The 21,775-nt window shown below is 36.9% G+C and overlaps 1 protein-coding gene and 1 pseudogene across 13 annotated transcripts in view; one reads left to right on the top strand and one right to left on the bottom strand.

The window, feature by feature from the left end:
• The window catches only part of CCDC57 (coiled-coil domain containing 57), a 290,352-nt gene that overhangs the window by 21,346 nt on the left and 247,231 nt on the right, over nucleotides 1-21,775 (bottom strand). The window lies entirely within an intron of this gene.
• LOC141510867 (nucleolin pseudogene) lies at nucleotides 6,209-7,762 on the top strand (annotated as a pseudogene).

The raw sequence follows: 21,775 nt of genomic DNA, 5'->3' as shown, positions 1-21,775 counted from the left end.
GGACTGAGTGTACCTAAACCTTGGATACTCTCCTTCTTCACTTCTTCCTCTTAGTTACCCTGGCTTCCTTTAAAGCTGACTTCAAAAACTATCTTCAGCAAGAGGTCTTTCCATATCCCCTTTGCTGTGTTTTCTCCCCTAAGATCACTTCCATCTAATTTGCCTTCATGAACTCCAAAGGAAGGAGACAGCTCAGCTCAGAACATCTCTTCATTTCTCATCTGGCTGCACATTTTGGAACTTCTCTGACTTTCCCATGCCCCAGCTCAGGGAGCTTCCCAAGCTGTTCCTTTCCCCTACTTTTAAACTTTTTGCCATGAATTGACTTCCCCCATTAGATTATAAATTCCTTGAGGGCAGGAGTTTTTTTTTAATATATATTTGAATTCCTAGTGCTTATCACACTGGCTCATAGTAAGCACTTAATAAATGTGTATTGACTGACTGAAAAACAAATAAACCAACTTTAGGTCTGCATCCTGTATGCAAAAAGTCCTGGAGAATAAGAATTTCCTTGTTTCTCATCTCCTATCATTTTCTGCTAGAGTCAGATATAAATTTTATTTTTGCTTTTGCTTTTTATTTAACTAACCCTTAGTTTCATATTTGGGGAACCAATTGGGTTCTCTGCCCAAGGGATTCTGATCCAAGTGTTCTAGAGTAAAGTCATAAAGAGCCTAAAGCAATGAGCAGAGCCTGTTGGGGCAGAAAGGGACAAGCCCCCAGGTATTCGGGGCAGAACATTTCCAAACAGTTGATTGCTTACTATTTAATAGGGGAAAAGGGTAAGAGTATAACAGCTGAATGATGGGTGGAGTCTCTCAGGAAAGTGCAGGAGATCTTAGCTTCAGATTCATGAAAGAAAAAGCTAATAACTAAGTCTTTAGTTTACTAATGTAATGGCTAATGGATATGTTTGGAGGCAGTTGGCTGGGTTTCTCAGATCTTCAATCCCCTTTCTTCCAGATTCCTAAATTTCAAAATATTAGGAAGAAAATGGTCTCATAGGGGACTTGCTGAATGGGGAAGTTATCTTGGATGCAGGAGTTTCCTAAGTCTTCCTCTTCCTGTTTCTAGCTTGCTGAAGTCTTTGCAAAGTAGACTGTATAAATCTTCTAGATGGGGAAGGGCTCTGAACGGTAACTCCCCATAATCCATTTTCTCTGTTCTGTTTTCTTGTCCCTTTCAATTAGCTTAACTTGTTCTATACCTAGGGATTTTTCTAAACCAGTTCTTCCACATCATTTCTGAATCATTTCTATCCCTCTTTGGCCTACTTTGATCTACTACAACCTGTCTTTGGCCCTGTGTACTGAACTGGGTTACAGTCTATTTACATAGCATCTTCTCTGCCGTAGTTATCACTGGGAACTCCTGATTAGCCTCTCTCAGGATGACCACTGACAAGTGATTATATCATTACACCTCCATCTCCTTCACCTGTGATTTACCTGCAATCTATCAGGCCATGATTGATGGAAGTCCTTTTGGAAGGGCTATTAAAAAGACCATGAACTTCTTTGAAGAAAGGTGCCTGATTTTTTTTCTTTAATTTTTAAAAAAATTTATACTTGATTTTGAAAAAAAAGCATTTATTTGGTCTTCTGGGGTGTAGAAGGATAGGGTGGAGGGGCAGAGTTCAGATGTCATTAGGCTGGTTAACCAGTGGTTTTATTAATGCCATTATTTTCCCTCTCTTCCTCTTCTTGTCAGCCAGGTTGGATGGTAACTGATCATCCATATGTACACAGGCATCTATAAAAAGGGTAGCCTTTGTGTAGAAAGTTTATGTGTGGGGGGGCAACTCTAGGAAGTTGGTAGGAATTTCCTGTCTCTGGATAATTTTTCTATGCTACTAGCTGAATGGGGAGAAGAGGCTGTAGGAGGAGAAAACTATTGAACCCTTCTAGGATGTTCCCTTTGACCCCAGGAAGAGAGGTGAAAAATTAAAGAATTAGAAAAGCTATTTTTTTGGAGATTCCTAAGTTTCCAGAAATGATTTCTGTTCTCTTATGAACACAAATCAATTTGTGGAATAGTCTTTTGAATACTATAAATCAAATAGTAATGGTAAGATTATTTCCCATCCCCTTTCATCCAGTGTTAATTCTTCAAATCTCAAAAATCTCAATATAATCAACTTCTGTATTAAGTATTTGTATAGATGGTAAAAGGAAGCATACTTGATATCAGAAGAAAATCTAGCAAAGATTTCAGAGCTTTGATACTGTCTTTCCCTAACATCTTTAAGAATTTTTTTCTCTTAGTGCACTCCTGGAATTTTCCAATCTCATCTTTGATATAGTTTAAAAATTTCTAAATATCCTTTTTTGCATTTGGACTTTCTTAAAGGCCATATGTAGAGTTGGTACTTAGTATAGTGCATTTTTTAGGTAGTCAATAAATATTTACTGATGTCTGAATATCAGTTGGAAGATAAAGAAAAGACTATGTGGGAGTAAAATTCAATGTGTATATAAAATTTAATATAATCTATCATTTTATTTGTACTGAGAACAATAAGTTAGCCTATCCTTGCTCCTGAAATGTCTTACGTAAACCAAACTTACCTGAAAAGTACAAAGGAGCCAAAAGCATCTTTGGAAAACAACCTCCTTAGTAGTAATTTGTGTTCATTTATTTCCTTCTGATTCCTATCTATTATCTACTAAAGCTTCAGAGAAAGAAGTCAGTTTTCAGGAGAGGACTCAAAGAGGGTATAGGAGCTAGGCAAGGGAAGAATAGGATCATTCCAGAACAGATGAATGCTAGGAGATAGAGAAGAATAAAAGCAACTGAGCTATAGATCTAAGATCATAGTTCTAGAACTATGATCATATGATCCTCTGAACCTGGGAGATGGACTTTAAATAAAGGGGAGAACACAGTGATGTGTTTGAAGGGTTAACCATACTCTTCAGCTAAAAGTAAGAAGCAAAATTTTACATGAAAACAAGTAGCCCAACTCAAAAGGCTTGGTTTCATAAAAAGGAAACACCTTAAAAACTGGAAGGGACCTCAAGAGATCTTCTATCTGGTACATTCCTTTGACTTTAGGGAGATAAGGTATTTTATAAAAAGTCAACTATGGCCCCCAGTTATTAAATAACTTAACCAAGTTCATGTAAATGACAGAAAAAAGAATAAAACACAGATCTTTCTTGGAACAGTATCTTTCATTATAATATTTTGGGTGTCCACTCTGTATTAAAATCATATGTCTAGTAAATAACAAATTTGTTCTTAACATCTAGGATATGCAACAGAAGAGACATATAAAATTGATTTGATCAGCCTTCTAATTGTAGAAAGCCATAAGTCTAAAACCTTATTAAAGAAGGTACTCAGTAAGGATACATATGCGTGTGTATATACATATATGTGTGTGTATTTTTGCTTATGTATATATGTATGTCAAGAAAATCTTATATGTATGGCATATATTTGGGAAGCCTTTCTGGGGCTTCTAGTTAGGGGCAGACTGACCTTAACTGAAAGTTCAATGAAGTTTGGCTTATAAGGTTAAGTAGAGTTAATAAAACAAAATCTAGAAGAAAAGGTGTTATTCTCATTCTTCCCTCAACAAATTTTAAGTACTTAGAATTTATGTTATTTTATTTGGTTTCTTTTGTATTTGAATGTTTTTGCTTTCATGGACTTAAAAAACTATCTTAGATTCCAGTTTCAATTGGAATCTAATTTTTTTTTTTTTTTTTTTTTTTTTTTTTAGTTTTTGCAAGGCAAAAGGGGTTAAGTGGCTTGCGCAAGGCTACACAGCTAGGTAATTATTAAGTGTCTGAGACCAGATTTGAGCCCCAGTGCTCCTGACTCCAGGGCCAGTGCTTTATCCACTACGTCACCTAGCCACCCCGGAATCTAATTTCAATCCAAAGATATGATCTTCAAAATTCCTATGAGACTCCTCAGGAACTTGTATCTCCTATAGTCTGTAAAGTAGGGTTTTGGGTTACTAATATGATACTTTTCTCTGCTTCACTGCAACATTAAGCCTTTGACAAAAACAAAAAACAAAAAACTGAGCAGTCACTCTGCAACAGGACTTGGACCTATAAGGTCTTTTGCTCTAGGGAGCAACTGGAAGCAGTGTTAGGTACATAGAATCCTCCAATCTTCTGGTATGACACTTGACAATTTAACAAATTGTTAGTGATCGTCATGACTAGGGTTAGCCAGAGAGAGTGCCAGTTCTGCTCATCAATTGGGGGTTAAATTATGCCCATTTTGGCTGAAGTATGGCTAAGTTAAAGCAGTATTTAAAAGGAATATTATAACTCTCTTTGGGAGAGCTGGCTTCTAACCATAATTAGATAAGTTATTTTTTCTCAAGAAAGCATTACTTTGCCAACTGCCACCCATATCATAACTCCTTTTTTGAGCTTGAAAAGCAAACTATTAAAATCTCATGCTTATTTCAGCTCAGCTGGATGGAAAGATGGGCTAAATTTGCATATCAGGTGAAAACATGACCCTTTCTGTAGCTTTCACTGAAGTATCCTTCAATGCAATATGATGACAATGGATCTGAAATCTTGTACCAATGACTTAGATAATTGATAAACTCTAAGATTACAAAAGACAAAGAAACTGGCTATCAGAACCCCAGTACTAGGCATTTAAAACTGCTGATTTTAAGGACTATGAAAAGGTAGTGATAGGACTCTTAAAAAATTTTGAACAAAAATGGCAATGGAAGTTTTCTTGGGACATTATTAAAACAACTTCAGAGAGACTTTTTTTTAACTAAGAAATGAACTTTTTTTGTGGACTAAGTCAACAGGAGTTGACAACATAAGTTTATACATAAATTTAGCAATATCAAGACTTGTGCTCTGGGATTTTGGTTAGCTTCTTCTAGTCCTTAAAGGCATTTAAGGGAAGAAGCATTATATATAGAGCCAGCACCTGTTAACAAGAAAATTGTAGGTCATACCTTCCAACTTCTGAATAAGTGCTCAATTCTTGGTCAGAACTAGAAAGAACCAAAAATTTTAAGAGGTTAAAAAAATCCAATTAATTCCTTAGCACACTGTGTCTACCATTACAGGTAGGGAAATATTATTACATGAATATAATTTCTTTTCCCAGCTTAGCTTCAGCTTTAAGAGATATTATTATGTGACAGAAGTTATTATCTGGTAACTTCACAATCTTCATAAGACTCAGTTTTATCACTCATGTAATAAAATCCAAAATGCCTTGGCCCTGGGTAAGATTTGAGAACTTAGTGGAACTCCTTATTTTCTTTCCATTGAAATTAGATCATCTTAAAGGGTTTTGTATTCTTGTAACTTTTCCAGAGCCAAACTAAGGCAAGAATCTGATAGAAATCAGCTTATCCAAACTGTTTGTAACTTAAATCATTCAAATGTTAAAACTAGACTCCTGATAGCTCTCATGTTTATACAATTGCTATCTGCTTTTGAGTTATTCTTCATGTGGTTTTATCTCTTGATTTTAATATGCTTAGTCATTTCATGATTCTGGAGGACAAATAGCTAAATCAATCTATTTACATTTGCTTTTATTAGTTTTCAAATTCAAATTAGTATTTAAGGCAATTTTTTGGAGGGATCATTAGCTGAATACTTACTGTTAGTAGGGGAGCGGGGAAAAGAATAAACATACTAGTAGTAGGGGAGAGAAAAACATTTTTCTGGATTTTAAATATGTGAATTATGAGGAGTCCAAATGAAGCAGCAGCTGGATATTTCTATGGAGGAATAAAAACTGCATTTTATACTCATTCAGCCTTCTTTTCATGTTCACTTCAGGGAAGTAATTTCTTCTCTACATCTGGTGGGGAAATTCAGCCTGTAACAGTTTGATATACAACAAACTAGTCTGAGGAAACTTCAATGTGCGGTTATTATGGAATATAATTGGAATATGCTTTATTGAAAGTTTTGAAGTGACATCTATATTAATTTCAGGAGAAGTCTTCTCCTGCGGGTACCCCAACTGTTATGGAATCCATTGTCTAACAACAAAGGGTTGGTTATGGACAGATCATTCCTCATGCTTTTCACTGCCACTGATGTTGCCTGGCCTTTTCCAATGGATCTTACCTTCTGCTCTCCAGTCACACATTGCCACCAAGGTGATGTTTGGGAAAGTTGCTAAAAAGCAAAGTGAACTAAAGACAAAGATTCTTCTCCTTAGAGATATAGAAAACAGTGAGTATGAGGATATGTCAGATGATGAAAAGGAAAACAGTGAAGAAGAGGTTATGGTCCCTCAGAAGAAGGGCAAGAAGGCTGTGGCTATACTAGCAAAGATGTTTCCATGAGCCAAAAAAGTTACTGCTGCCCTCACACCTGTCAAGAAAGTGGTTACAGCAGCCAAAGCTGTTGTCAGGCTTGACAAAAAAGGATCCATTCTAGCTAAAGCAGCAGCCAACTCTCAGCTAAAACAGCAGACTCTCTGATCAAAGGGCAAAAAATGGGGAGAATGCCAGGAAAGAAGATAGTGAATTGAAGAGGACAATGAAAATAAGGAAGACAAAGGTTTTTGAGCCATCCAAAGCCACAAAAATTTAAGTCGCTCAGGCCAAACAAATACTCTAAGGATGAAGAGGAAGATGATACTAATGAAGGTGACTAAAGAAGTAGTTATGGAAACCACACCTGCCAAAGGGAAGGTTGCTCTGTGAAAGGAGACCCTGGGAAAGCCAGGGAATTGGAGGAGGAAGAGGAGGAAGAGTCTGTCAAAAAAGAAGAAAAAAGAAATGGGTAAATAGAAAGCTCCTGAAGTCAAGAAACAGAAATTGAAAGCTGAAATATATACAAATTTTAGTCTCTTTGCTGGTAAACTATACTTCAACAAAAAATTTCTGCTCTAAAAACTAGCACCACAGACTTCTTTGCAGAAAAAGGAATTTACAAGTTATGTATATCCAAATGGCTACTACCAGGAAATTTAGCTATATGGAATCTGAATTAGACTAAGACATGGAAAATCTCTGGAACTTAGTTACTTTAAAGTCCTTGGCTCTTAAATGAAACTGGAAAAGAGAACAAAAAGATCAAGATACACATTTCTTCATCAAGAATCTTCCTTATAAAGTAACTTAGGAGGAGGTCAAGAAAGGGTTTGAAGATGTTTCTGAGTTGAGAGTGGTCTGCACCAAACTTGGGAGAGCCAAAGGACTCAACCACAGGAAATTAAAGACAGAAGCAGTTATGAACAAGGAGGAGAGAAACAAGGAGCTGAGATTGATGGTTGGTTGTGTTCAATATGGACTACACAGGGGAGAAAAAGTCAAAGACAAGAGAATAGAAGAGGTGGGAAGAAGAATTTCTAGAATGGGAATAACAACAAGACTACAGCCTCAAAAATACTAGAGCTGAATAATTTGCCAATACACCACTGAAAGAAAGTCTCTAGGAATTATCTGATAAGGTGACATCTATCAGTTTGACCCAAAGCAACTAGAAGGTTTAGTTCACTGAATTTGCCTCTTTGGAAAATGCCAAAGAAAACTTGAATTCTTGGAAGAACATAGAGATTGAAGGCAGAGAGATCAGGTTGTAGTTAAAGGAATAGAAGATAGTTAATGTAAAAAAGCACTAAGGAGCCAATCTCACAAAACTTTTTTCATCAAAGGTCTGCCCAAAGACACCACAGAAGAAACATTCAAAGATTAATTTCATAGCTCTGTTGGTATCAGAACTGTCATAGAGAGGGAGACAGGGTCTTCTTTGTTTTTGTGGACTTCAACTCAGAAGATTTGTTAAACCTCTGAAAGAGGGAAGATAGGGCAATTGATAGGGCTAGGGCTGGTGGCTTTTAAGATCACAGTGGTAGTAGAGGCAGCATTGATCACAGAGTCTTTGGTGACTGAGGAGGCAGTTAGAAAAGGTCAAGGTGACTTTAATGGCAGAGGCTGAGAAAACTGGAGTTCAGAGTGGTTTCTGAGGATGCTGTGGAGGAAGAAACAAGGCAAATGAAAAGAAAACAAAGTTTGAATAACTTAACCATTTTTTTCCTCCCTGCTAGTGTACTCTAGGGGTTTTATTCTATCATCCAATCATTGACAGAGCCTTTGAGAATATTTCAAGACACACAGTCCAGAGGTCTTTGTGGAAAAACCTGGATAACATTTCAAGGGAGAGACTTGGGGTTTTTTTGTTTTTGATTTTTAGGATTTTGCAAGGCAAATGGGGTTAAGTGGCTTGCCCAAGGCCACACAGCTAGGTAATTATTAAGTGTCTGAGGCCTGATTTGAACTCAGGTACTCCTGACTCCAGGGCTGGTGCTCTATCTACTGTGCAACCTAGCTGCCCCGAGAGACTTGGTTTTGATCAAATGGATGTTCCATATAAACTTTCTGCAGACAATTAATGGATGTGAGAGTTAAGCCTTTTTGAATTCATAATATACCATGGACAAAACCACTGTTTTTCTTAAGAAAAGAAAAAAGAAAAAAAGAAATTTACAATCTCTGATAACAGCTCTGGGGCGCAAGCTCCCCTAAAAAAATTAGCCTAAAAGACTTGGGGGAAGCCAAAGTTATTCAAGTCAAAGGCTCATATGACTGAGTCTTCATTTGATAGGAAACTAAGAAGTACCCTTAAGTACCTTAGTACAGAAAACCTTATGGGTAAAAAACTCCTCTTGTTATATTCCTTTGTTATATACCAGGATATTTTGACAGGTTCAAGAAACATGCATTCAGTTGGGGACATAGATGATCTTTTAGTTGGTTCCAAAATTAAATGGTATGACTTTGATATCAAGGCTATAATTCCAACTTTTTTCTTTTTGTTTTTTTCAGCAAAGTAATGGAGTCAAGTGTCTTGCCCAAGGTCACACAGGTGTGTTATTAAATGTCTGAGGCTGGATTTGTGTCCTCCTGACTCCAGGGTTGGGGCTCTATACACTATGCTACATAGTTGTCCCTACAATTCCAATTTTTGACAAAGAAATGATCAATTCTCTGTAGAAAAGAAGATATTACTTCTAAAATATATAGTCTTTCAAACTTAATTAGACCAACACCTAACACCCTATACCAAGATAAGATCAAAATGGATACAGGATTTAGACATAAAAAACAATATTGTAAGCAAATTAGAAGATCAAGGACTAGTTTACCTGTCAGATATATGGAAAGGGAAGCAGTTTATGATTAAAGAAGAGATGGAGAACATCACTAAAAATAAACTAAATGATTTTGATTACATTAAATTAAAAAAGCTTTTGCATAGACAAAACGACTGTAACCAAGATCAAAAGAAATACAGTGAACTGGGAAACGATCTTTACAACTAATGTTTCTGACAAAGGACTCATTTCTAAAATATACAGAGAATGAGTCAAATTAAAAAAAAAGCCATTCCCCAGTTGACAAATGGTCAAAGGATATGCAAAGGCAATTTACAGATAAGGAGATCAAAACAATTCATAGTCACATGAAAAATTGCTCCACATCATTACTTATTAGAGAAATGCAAATTAAAGCTTCTCTGAGGTACCACCTCACACCTCTCAGACTGGCCAATATGACCAGAAAGGACAACAATCATTGTTGAAAGGGTTGTGGGAAATCTGGGACACTATTACACTGTTGGTGGAGCTGTGAACTCATCTAACATTTCTGGAGAGAAATTAGAAACTATGCCCAAAAGGCAACAAAAATATGCATAACCTTTGATCCAGCAACACCACTACTGGGTATATACCCTGAAGAGATGATGAAAAAGGGTAAAAAACATCACTTGTACAAAAATATTTATAGCAGCCCTGGTTGTGGTGGCAAAGAATTGAAAATTAGGTAAATGTTCTTCAATTGGGGAATGGCTTAGCAAATTGTGGTATATGTATGTCATGGAACATTATTGTTCTATTACAAACTAGGAGAGACAGGAATTCAGGGAAGCCTGGAGGGATTTGCATGAACTGATTCTGAGTGAGATGAGCAAAACCAGAAAAACACACCCTAACAGCAACATGGGGGTGATGATCAACCTTGATGGACTTGCTCATTCCATCAGTGCAACAATCAGGGACAATTTTGGGCTCTCTGCAATGGAGAATACCATCTGTATCCAGAGAAATAACTGTGGATTTTGAACAAAGACCAAGGACTATTACCTTAAATTTAGAAAAAAACAGTGATATCTTATTGTTTGATCTTGCTATGACTTATATTTTATATTTCTTCCTTAAGGATATGATTTCTCTCTCATCACACTCAATTTGGATCAATGTACAACATGGAAACAATGTAAAGACTGACAAATTGCCTTCTGTGGGGGGGTGGGGGTAGGGAAGTAAGATTAGGGGAAAAATTGTAAAACTCAAAATAAATGAAATTTAAAAAAAAATAAAATACATGCTCTTTTGTTCTAGGCTAAAAATTTAAATATTCAAATAAAAGTAATTCAATTATTGGAGAAAGTTTAAAATAAGCATTTGGGTTCTTTTTTGCCTACTTGGCGTGAACTAGTTTCAATTTTACACTGATACAAGGAGGTTACAGGTCAGATAATCTATTAAGAAAAAAACAGGCCTCACAGAAAGCTTTTCTACAGAGCCACATTGAAATTTATTGAACCTTATTGCTATATTATTTGAAATAATATTGATATTACAAATAGTACAAATACTAACTTCAAAAAGGTGTCAGGAAGAAGACCATGGACTGAACATTTAGGGAGTGATAATCCTTAAAAAAAAATTCCTTTTAGGGCAGAGCCAAGATGGCGACAAGAGAGGAACATCTCTTAGGTGCTCTCTCTTAAAACTTATAAACTAAGGACTCTAACTACATTTTCCAGAGACAGAACCCACAGAGGGACCCAGTGAAGCAGTTCTCCAACTCAAGGTAAAATGGGAAAGAGCAGAAAGGCTCTGCTCCCCGGGGTCGGAGGGGTGGCCCACCAGAGGGGAGGCCTGCCAGAGTGAAGGAACTTCAGCCTCCTGGAGGCAGCCCCAGGGCACTGGGAGCCGCTGCTGTGTGTTTCCTGACCTACACCCTGGGGAGCACCGGGCACGACTTGGGGGACCAGCGGGGGGGGGGACCTCTGCCACAGCGAGCACGTGAAGCCCAGCCCTCAGGGCACACAGCGAGCAGCTTGGTTACAGCAACCCAGATCCAGGAACAGGAAGCAGAAGCTGGTAAGTGGGACCCCCCAGGGCACGAGTGCAGAGCCTAGGGAGGGAGCTGAGAGAGACTGCAGAGTTTTGTCCTCTGTCCTTGGAACAGGACTCTGGGGTTCTGACCATATTCAGATCCTGATCACAGTCTAGGCCCCCCCCCCCATAGAACAGTAGGGTCCCCCCCACCTCAGCCCCATGGCAGAGGGGGGCAATTATTGACATTCACAGACCAGGAGGGAAGACAGAGCCTCACACACTGAGATCCTTGTGGGGGTGTCCCAAAAGCTCAGGCACCCCAAAACCAGGCTTAGGCTGGGAAAATGAGTAAGCAGAGAAAAAAGAGGAACACCCTTGAGAAATACTTTTCCTATGATCCCAAGAAGGATCAAAACACTCATTCTGAAGATGAGGAAGCACAAGCTCCTGCATCTAAAGACTCCAAGAAAAATAGAAATTGGGTTCAGGCTATGACAGGGTTTAAAAAAGACTTTGAAAATCAAATGAGGGAGTTAGAAGAAAAACTGGGAAAAGAAATGAGAGAGATGCAGGAAAAACATGAAAATGAAGTCAGCAGCTTAGTCAAGGAGATCCAAAAAAATGCTGAAGAAAATAGTATGCTAAAAACTAGCTTAGATCAAATGGATAAAACAGTTCAAAAAGCTACTGAGGAGAATAGTGTTTAAAAAGCAGAATTGGCCAGATGTAAAAAGAGATAAGAAAGGTCTCTGAGAAAAACAAATCCTTCAGACAAAGAATAGAACTCAGGGAGATTGATGATTTTATGAGAAATCAGGACTCAATACTTCAAAACCAAAAGAATGAAAAATTAGAAGAAAATGTGAAACATCTCATTGAAAAAAACAACTGATATGGAAAACAGATTTAGGAGAGATAATTTAAAAATTATTGGAATACCTGAAAGTCATGATCAGCGGAAAAGAGCCTTGACATCATTTTCAAAGAATTACTACAGGAAAATTGCCCTGATATCCTAGAAGCAGAGATGTAGAAATGGAGAGAATTCACTGATCTCCTAGAGAAAGAGATCCAAAAAAAACAACCCCCAGGAATATTATAGCCAAGTTCCAGAACTCCCAAGTTAAAGAGAAAATATTACAAGCAGCCAGAAGGACACAATTCAAATATTGTAGAGCTACAGTCAGGATCACACAGGACTTAGCAGCAACTATATTAAAAGCTCCTAGGGCTTGGAATATAATATACTGGAAGACAAAAGAGCTTAGTATGCAACCAAGAATCAACTACCCAGCAAAACTGAATGTCCTCTTCCAGGGAAAAAGATGGACTTTGAACGAACCAGGGGAATTTCAAGTGTTCCCATTGGAATAGCCAGAGCTGAAAAGAAAGTTTAATCTTCAAATACAAGACTCAGGTGAAGCATAGAGATTGGAGGAGAAGGGGAAAATATGAGGGACTTAATGATGATGAACTGAATGTATTCCTTTATAGAAAAATGACACTGATAATACTCATATGAACCTCCTCAGTTAATAGAGCAGGTAGAAGGAGCTTTTATAGATGAAGCACAGGAGAAAGCTGAATTTGAAGATAAAATGTGGTGTAAAAATGGAGTCAACAGAAAAAAGGGAAATGTAATGGGAGAAAGAAAAAGGAGAGGGGGAATAGGCCAAGATATTTCATATAATAAGAATTTTCTTTATTACAATGAGCTATTGCAATGATATGGAAGGGGGGAAGGCAAGGAGGGATGAAGGAATCTTTGTTCTCATCAGAGGAGGCTAGGAGAGGAAACAGCATATATACTCAATGGGGTATAGGCATCTGGAGTAAGAAGGAGAAGGGGGGACAGGGGGAAGGCGGGGATGTGAATGAAGGAGGAGAGGATGGACCATGTGGGGAGAGTGGTCAGATATAACACATTTTCTTTTTTACTTCTTGCAAGGGTCTGGGATTGGATGGCCTGTCCGGGACCATAGGGCTGGGTGGATGCTGGGCCTAAGGGGTGGCATGGGGGCCCGGGGCCTATTGGCCCTAGGGCCCGGGATCTGTCTGCTGCACCACTCAGCTACCCTACAGCAGAGTCAGAGTGAAAGGAGAGAGAAAATATAGTACATGGTAATGGAGAAGTACGAAAGGAGGGAGTTGCGATCAGCAATGGCAACAGTCGAAAAACATGGAAGTAACTTTTGTGATGGATTTATCATAAAGAATGTGATCCACCTGCAACAGAGTTGGTGGTGTTGGAACACAGACTGAAGTACTTTTTTATTATTATTATTTGGGGGGGGGCAGGGCAAATGGGGCCAGGTAGCCTGCCTGGGGCCACATAGCATGGTGATTGTTGGGTGTCTGAGGCCAGATTTGGACCGGGGTGCTCCTGGCTCAAGGGCCAATGCTCTGTCCACTACCCGGCCATCCGTACTATTATTACTATTTTATTTTATTTTGGGTCTTTTTTCTTTTTTTTTTGGTTTTTTTGGAGGGTAATGGGGTTGGGGTGACTTGCATGGGGTCACACAGCTGGGTTATTGTTGGGTGTATGGGGCCGGATTTTGGCTTGGATGCTCCTGGCTCCAGGGCTGGTGCTTTGTCCACTGAGCCACCTGGCCATACCTACAATTATTACTATTTTTTTTAATTTTAATTTTTTCTCTTCCCTTACTTTATCACTGAAGTGAGTCTATATTTTATTGGGAGTGGGTATTTTGTTTACTTTTAAACAAGAATATTAATGTATAAAAACATTATTTGTACAAAATAAGTATAAATAAATTAAAAAGCAAAAAAAAATTTCTTCTTTATCTTTATCTTTCCCTTTCACATGAAAAAGGTCTTTATCAGAAGAAACTAACATAATACAAACTTTGTTCTCTTCCAATAAATATTCCCTTAAGAATTCTTATTTCTTATATTAAACATGATTGTACATGTATAACCTATATCATATTACTTGCTGTCATGGGGAGGGTGGAGGGAATGTAGGGAGGTACAAAAAGGAGGAATCAAAAGCTTATTAAGAAGATGAAAGTTGAAAACTATCTTTGCATGAATTGAAAAAATAAACTAAAATAACATTTAAGAAACATTTTTATTTCTAAGATCTTAGAAGTCTCCTAACATTGATAAACAAGAATAATGTCTCATAAAAAGTCACTCCATCACAAGTTAAAGACAAATGTGATCATTAGTGCTCTTTAAATTGTGACTCAACTATCTTAAGTGTTTTGGCTTAGGTTTCTGATGGCCCTCAGTCTCTATCTTTGTATGTTGAACTTTGCTATGTACTTCTAAATATTTTTCTGTATATTAATATCAATGATAGGAGAGTTATTAGAGGGGAAAAATCAGTAAATATTAGAATCTAAGTATCTTTGGTCTGAAGACCAAAGTAGTTTAAATAAGTTCATAACTGAAAGGTTGATCAAATGATAATGTTTGCAGCCACAACTACACATAAAAGACTGCTTAATAAGGGTATAGAAGTATTTATGATACAATGGGAGAAGAATATTTGGATGAATTCAGAGATCCTTGAAACACTGAAAAATACATATAAGTACACACACACAACACCCCCCCCCACACACACACATAGAGGTTTGACCAATAACATCATTCTAGCTTGAAAATCAAGGAGCCCTTACATCATGTGTGTGTGTGTGTAGGAGTGCACTGAGTGTTTAAATCCCCCCTCCTTCAATGGGATTCTATGTATACATTTGTTGTTCACTCAGCTATATCACATACTTAAACAGAGCACCTGGTGAAACTGCACTGACAGCTGTTAGCTTTTCTTCCTGAATTTGACCTCCATTTCCTTCAGACACAGGACCTTTCCCCTTTCTCTGTGGTACCCAGAAATAAGACTGCTCTTACTCCCTGATGCTGGCTGGCTCCAGGAGACACACAGGACAAAATGGTGGCTTGATGCAGCAGTTGTCTTGTCCCTGTTAAAAGTTTTAAGACCCATTTGGGGATTCAGAAGGATTCCAGGATTCTATGGTCAATTTTTTTTTTAGATTTTTCAAGGCAATGGGATTAAGTGGCTTGCCCAAGGCCACACAGCTAGGTAATTATTAAGTGTCTGAGGTCGGATTTGAACCCAGGTACTCCTGACTCCAAAGCTGGTGCTCTATTCACTGCGTCACCTAGCCACCCCTCTATGGTCAATTCTTGTACTTGATAATGACTTCCCATTGAGGCTGCATTGATTAATGCAACTTCGATAATTTTTGGTTTGTATTTCTTAGAGGTAGTAACTATCATGAGACTAAATAATCCCATGTGAATTAAGAGAATGAAAATAGAATCTGGTTTATAATAATGATCTCCAAGAGTTTTTCTAAGTGCTAAATTCAAAAAATAATTAAGAAGGCCACAACTAAATAATAATTCCTTCTAATTGCATAAACCTACACAGCCTATTTTCAGGTAATTTACAAGTTAAAATGAAAATGATCACATACATCTTTTTTTCCCCCTGCTTTTTCTCCACCTCCTTTTTATCATTGGTTCAGATCTATTAAGCAAAAAATGAGACCAGAAGAATTGGAGAACAGGGTGAAATGCTGAAAGGATAAGAAGAGAATAGGGAGGACACCTGAAACCTTCATCAAGTTTTCAGGAACTTCCAAAAAAATTTTGTACAGCAAAATTCTACAGTGTGATTGCAGAAGCAACTTGTAGCTCTGTTCCTAATGTTAGTAGACATAATTTGGCAACTACAACTTTGCAAGGATGTTTGTAACACAGTTCCCTGAGAACAGACACTAGAAAAATAACAAAATATCAAACGATCCTTGTAGAAACTAGGGACCTTGAAGCAGGATTCATCAAAAAGCATGAGAATAGCTAACATTTAGTACTTTAAGTTTTACAAAATCTTATTATCTGTTTTACAAAATCTTATCTCTTTTGAGCCTCTTAAGAACTATGCAAGGTAAGTGACTAGGGCTATTCTTACTCATATTTTATAGAGAAAATTTATGCTCAGAGAAACTAATTGCCCATGGTCAAAAGACTAAAAAATGTTAAGAGTGAAATTTAAACTCCCCGTTCCCCTGACTTGAAATTCAGCATTAAAAGAATATTTGAAAGGGAATTTTTAAAAAAGAAATGTTAAAGAGAGGATTGAAAAAATGGGGTCCTTCAAATTTAAATATTGCAGAAAAGAAAAAAAATGTAGCCATGATGTAATTCATCTAACTGAACTTCTGTCCTGATCATAAGGAGTAGTATTTACCTGTCATTTGGTGAAATGTGAATGCTGTGAATGTTGAGAGAGAGAGAGAGAGAGAGAGAGAGAGAGAGAGAGAGAGAGAGAGAGAGAGAGAGAGAGAGAGAGTATGTGTGTGCATATGAAAAGCAAGGAGGGAAGTTGGTTAAGAAGGTAGAGAAACAATATAAGATTTCTGCCATTCTTTTCCAAAACCCCCCAAATCAAACAAGTTATCCTTCTCTAGTTGGCTGTCAGTTCCCATGGCATTTTCTCTTTGTTTCTAATAAAGCCTAAGTGAACATGAAGCCTTTTGTTTCCAGCCTAGTCAGTGATGTCAGCAGTGTTGAGAACATTGTGTTTTGATTTGATGGCAGTGGCAGTTTATTGCTGCAGAATTCATATTACATTCTGAAGTGACCAAGGAGAATTCTTTTTAAAGAAATCCTGATTAACAACAGCACAGAAAAGCAGAAAAACCTTTCTCACAACATTATAACTGTTTTTCAAGAAAATTTGAAGAAGTTTAGAGCAGAGGTTCCGAAGTTGGGCCATAAGGGGAAGGTGAGTCGTCAGAAGTTGGGGATTATGTGTCCCCCCCTGCCCAAGCCAACTGTGAATTTATCTCTCACACAACCACACCACTCTTTCAACACTTATCTATTTTGTTCTCTCACAGATGGTCTTCTGTGACCCAGGTCCACAAAGCAGTCACAATATCTCTACCATTACCTCTATGCTCTACAAACTAGCAAATTCAGAGCCCCCAGAGCTTCATTTAAATATGTGAAATACCCAAGGGAACCACAAATGTATTTGTAAATGGACAGATTCCCATTCATATGTACATGCACATCCAGGTAAGAATTTCTCTCTCTCTCTCTCTCTCTCTCTCTCTCTCTCTCTCTCTCTCTCTCTCTCTCTCTCTAGTCTAGCTTGACCTTCCTCCATAGCTTTTTACCCTCCTCTATCCCATAGCCATTTTGTGAATATTAGTATGGCCCTCAGTCTGAGCATTTCTTAGTCCTTCCTCTCACAATATGTATGACCAGTCCACCTTCTTTTCTGATCATACATTTCCCATGTGAGAATTTCTGTAATATATTTCCCATGTGAGAATTCCTGTAATACTTAAATACAATATTGTTGCTAACATGCTATACAGCCTTTTTATGTCTATTACACATCTCTCAAATGCCCTTTAGATCCTACCTACAATTGTATTTCTTTGGAAAACTGGTATGGTATGGTGCGATGTGGTATGCTGTTTCATGGTTTATGGTCATATGACATCACCAGAAGATGACTAGTGTTTCTAGAGTGGAATCACTACCTCATTAATTGAAGTGTTTTTTTAAGGTTTTTTTTTTTTTTGCAAGGCAAATGGGCTTAAGTAGCTTGCCCAAGGCCACACAGCTAGGTAATTATTAAGTGTCTGAGATTGGATTTGAACCCAGATACTCCTGACTCCAAGGCTGGTGCTTTATTCACTGCACCACCTAGCCGCCCCTATTGAAGTGTTATATAAAGAAATAAAAATGATATGTAATATGATAAAAATTAGGAAGAGTTAACTTTACCAGATAAAGTATACATGGAAAAAATCTTAACACATAATTTGAAAGCATCCAGGGTTTGAATATCTATTATGAAAATATGAATCAATAACAGGTAGGTTTTTAATGCTTAATAAAACTTTGTGGCTATTCCTGAATTTGGGGGTATGGGTGGGGTTGGGGGGGAATATAAACACATGGAACTTTCTGAAATAGTGTCAGAATATATCTTTTCTTTTGAAGTGTGCTAATAATTCTTGTATTTGTCTATATGTGGTCACATCTGTCATCTAAACCCATGTAATTTTTCCTTGACATTTCCTTTGTTCATAGGCAGAAGATCTATAATGCTCTGGAGAAAGATAGGAAATTAAGAAAGCCATTACTAACTCTAATGGATATAGGTATGTGAAGAAATATCTTTCTTCAAACTGTTGTGGATGAAACAAATGAGGCACAAAGTGAGTAGGGCTAAGGTGTAAGAATGGAAGAAGAGCAGAAGGAAATGGAAACATTGATCCTAGAAATAATATGAACTTTACTGCTTTGAAGAGGTGACATTAATTACTTTTGACCAATAGGGTACATTGCTTTAGTGTACAAAAAGCAAAACCAAGGCATAGTACCATACTTATGCAGGAGTTTTTTCTGAAAACAGAGACTTTATATTTTTAAAAATTTACAAAATTTGTGGAAAATTAATCAAATAGCAAAATCTCCCTCAACTCCCCAACCCCACCCTAGTTCAACAGACATTAGGATTTCTATTCTATTCAAGATACTGGGTCAGAGTACAGGGCCAGTAATTAGATGATCTCTTAGAAGAAAGTTATCTATAAAGTTCAATAAAGAAATCAGGAAGTACTTAGATTTTTATTTAAGATGTCCCTCAGAAATCCCTGACTTACAAAGAATAAATTTAATAATATATATGTGAGGTAAATGGTAATAAGGTAAAATTAAAAAAAAGATTTGAATTTTAGTCTTAGCTCTGTTATATATTATGATAAGCCATTTAACTTTCCTGGCATCAGTTTCCTCATCTGTAAGACAATAGGATCAGATTAGATGATGTCTTAGGTCAGTCACTATTTTCTTTTCAGATATGGTATAATTCTATATAAAAATTTTAGCTAAATATCTATGTTAAAACAGCAGGTGCTGAGAGAGTTGGGAGTTAGAAATATAAAGAAAAAAGATTAAGACTGGAGGTTGTAACAAAATTTTTCTGTCTGTTTTATGTTTTTCCTCATCAGAAAAACTAATAAAATAAATGTTTTGCCTAGAGGTAGCAACATTAGTATTTACCTTCTTTGGTCAAACTTGGAAATGAATGTGTAAAAAAGAGTAGAAATCAAAGTAAAATTTACAAACGGAAATAAACTGGATTCAGAAGTCCATTACTCTCTAATATGCTACATCTCATCTTTTAAGGATTTCTGAAAACCTTTCTAATCTTTCACGTATTAATTTATTTCTCGATTTCCAAGAACAGTAACTGAGTGAATTTCTTTCACATATTTTGGAAAGTAAAAAAAAAAAACAAAGTAGACAAAAAAGAGGAGTTAATATTACTAATATAAAGATTGAGAGATTATCACAGAGAGGCAGAATGTCAGATTGCATTCTTGACCCAAGACCTGAAGATGTTCTGTATTTTGCAGTATCATCTCCTAAATCCAATCAAAAGTACCATCAACATTTGTGTTTCTAGCTTTATGTCTTGAATCCAACCTTCAATGAAGTTGACAAAATTCTATTTATCTTTAATAAAATCTTTTTCTTTGCTTTTTTTCCCCTTAAAAGTAGAAGTGCACACTCCACCATGAAGTATACTTCATAATGCAGGATTTTGATGACTGTAGGGAATTTTCACATAAACATCTTTTCCTTAAATAATTTCTAGAAAAATTTGGGGGGGAGTGAAGAATAGGTAGCAATATTCAAATCTTACATAGGGGCAGCTAGGTGGCACAGTGGATAAAGCACCGGCCCTGGAGTCAGGAGTACCTGGGTTCAAATCCAGTCTCAGACACTTAATTATTACCTAGCTGTGTGGCCTTGGGCAAGCCACTTAACCCTATTGCCTAGCAAAAATCTTAAAAAAATTAAAAAATAAAAACAAGTACCTTACATAGATACAATATGCATCATTCTAAAAACAATTTATAATATCAAAATATCTAATTCTTCAGGTGAATCTTTCCTATTGTAGAATGTTTCTCTTCCATAAATAGCATTGGATATATGAGAATTAGATGTGTAAAAATATCTAATTCTTCAGGAAGATAGACTTTCCTATTGTAGAATGTTTCTATTCCATAAGTAACATTAAATATGTCAGAATAACATTAGATGTGTCAGATGTGTCATAATTTTTATTTCATTGAGCTATTGAACTCTGTTGATGCCTTTTTATCCTTCATGTAATATGGTGGCTCATATAATATGGTGGCCTGCTTACAACTTAAAAAGAAATTAAAAAGACTGGATCTCTTTTTCTATTTTTTTCCAGGTTTTTGCAAGGCAAATGGGGTTAAGTGGCTTGCCCAAGGCCACACAGCTAGGTAATTATTAAGTGTCTGAGACTGGATTTGAACCCAGGTACTTCTGACTCCAGGGCCGGTGCTCTATACACTGTACCACCTAGCCGTCCCCTTTTTCTATTTTTGTAAGATGCTGAAAATTGGAATTATTTTTTGGATGTTCATATATTTCTTTTGCAAATTTATCCAGCAAGCTATGGGTGGCACAGTGGATAAATTGCTAGATCTGGAGTCAGGAAAATCCAAGTTCAAATATGACTTCAGACACTTAGTGTATTATCCTGGACAAGTCACTTACCCCTGTATATCTTTGCCAAAAAAACTCCAAAATAGGGTTACAGAAGACACCAGACACTACTGAAATGACTCAACAAGAACAATAAACTGTGATTTATTGATGACATGATTACTATGACTGCTTTTTGAGCTTAGCTGGAGTATACCACCTTTTTCTCTCTAGTTCTTTATTTTAAAACTATGTGAATTTTTGTTTCTAATGTATTCTTATAAACAACATATTGCTGGTTGTTGCTATTCTAATCCATTTTGCTATTCTCTTTTGCGTTTTTAGTGAATTCAAATGCACAGTAATGTTCATTAACTATATCTCTTCCCAATCTGTCGTATACCTTCTTTTTGCCCCCACTCCTTTCTTTACTTAATATAATGACAAAAGAATGTTCAGTGTGAGTAATTTAAGTCTTATTCATTTTGCTTCTGCTTCCCTATCCATCTTTTCTTCCTTTCACCCAAACTTGTTTCTTGCTTCCCTACAATCTTTTCTTTTCTTATCTCTTTATACTTCACACACCAAGGTTAGACTTTTAACTAATCTTCCCTTTAACCTCACCTCTCTCCAAGCAAGATTCCTCTTATTTTTCCATTGAGTTGGAAGTATTTCTTCTCCAAACTCTTTGTGTGTTTTACCTTTGTTTGACTCAATAAAATGAAAACTGCGTTTCCTGAGAACCCATTCTTCTCACTCCTTCTTCCATGTTTGGAAGTCTTCTACTTGCACACTCTGATTTCAAGATTACACCCTTCCTCTTCCTTTTGTCTTCCTTCTTTCCTTCTTTTCAATTATGGTTATAACACTACAACAAAACAATTCCCAGACCTTCTGTCTTAAAATTTAACACTGTTTATGATCCTTGATAACATGAGGGTTCTGAGGGGACACATTTCTTCTCCACCTGTTGCTGTTCAGTTCTTTTAGTCATGTCCAACTCTCTGTGACTCTATTTGGGGTTTTCATGGTAAAGATAAATGATTTGTCATTTCCTTCTCCAGATCATTTTAAAGATCAGAAAAGTGAGGCAAATGGTGAAATGACTTGCCCAGAGTCACAAAGCTAG

Source organism: Macrotis lagotis, chromosome 2 (genome assembly GCF_037893015.1).
Source record: "Macrotis lagotis isolate mMagLag1 chromosome 2, bilby.v1.9.chrom.fasta, whole genome shotgun sequence".
NCBI lineage: Eukaryota > Metazoa > Chordata > Mammalia > Peramelemorphia > Peramelidae > Macrotis > Macrotis lagotis.
This window is presented reverse-complemented; position numbering and strand designations above follow the sequence as displayed.